This window comes from Geospiza fortis, unplaced genomic scaffold (assembly GCF_000277835.1).
Source record: "Geospiza fortis unplaced genomic scaffold, GeoFor_1.0 scaffold16, whole genome shotgun sequence".
Lineage (NCBI taxonomy): Eukaryota > Metazoa > Chordata > Aves > Passeriformes > Thraupidae > Geospiza > Geospiza fortis.
The window spans coordinates 473,961-475,031 of record NW_005054302.1 but is presented as its reverse complement, the minus strand read 5'-3'; positions in this window follow the sequence as shown (position 1 = coordinate 475,031).

Here is a 1,071-nt window from a genome sequence, read left to right as displayed (position 1 = left end):
ACAGGCAGAAATAAGGAAGTTATTGTGTGCCTGGGAAATAAGGATATATCCTGTGACAGTGGCTGTCCTGCCGTGTGAGGCTGTAACACCAGCCTGACCAGGTGGGCACTGGGAAGGCAAAGCCTTTCCTCAATACTGTACTGAATCCCAGCTGCCAATGGGCCAGGCTGGCACTGGGATGCAGATAATGGACATTTCTTCCCACGTCTCTCTAGACTCCCAGGCACTCTCTGTCTCATCCCTCTGTGCAAGCTCCTGGCTGCTCTCCCGGTGTCTCCAGGCATCACTGCGGGGGCTCCCAGACTGGAGGATGCTGTGCATCATCTGGCTGGCCTTGCAATCCAGGAATCCCTTCATCACCCCCTCCTGAACAGATCCTCATGCATTTGCCCAGAGGACTTAATAAAAATTAATTGAGTTGCCCAGCATTAGACACAGATCATAAAACTCCCATCTGATCTCGTGCCTGCTGCCGATTTTAACAGCTGATTGAAACAATGAGCGCTAGCTCACCGGGAATGTAACAATGCCCGCAGAGAGAGCCGTAGCACGGGCTGTAGGTGTAGATAAGGCTGTAAACGCACAATACAGATCGTCTGCCGGTACCATAGAGCCCTCTTTGATACGGGAGTAAAACCCTTGGGCTGCAGTTTAAGCATAGAAAAGTGATGGAGATTACCCTTCGAGTTACAAGTTTTGCTGAAAAGCAAATTTGTGTCTATTGCTATTTATTTAAATAAATAAATATTTATTTGTTTGTTTTTCTATTATCTTGCTCATTGTAAACTGAGAGAGAAATTAACTCGGAGCGAGGGAGAACTGGAGGGCAGCCAGGCAAGGAGCAGAAAAGCCGCGCCACGAGCAAGTCCCGTTTCTGCCTGATGCTATCAGAGGCACTATTACGCAGACGCTGACCCTAAACATTTCCCTCTCCTACTCCCCCCCCCCAAAAAAAACCACACCAAAACCCTCATTCGATAACCTTTTAACAACCACCTACGTGTTTCCAGGGCGCTAACCGGGAAAGAAAAACCAACCGGGGCGCTAATCTGGAAAGGAAAACCAGCCGGG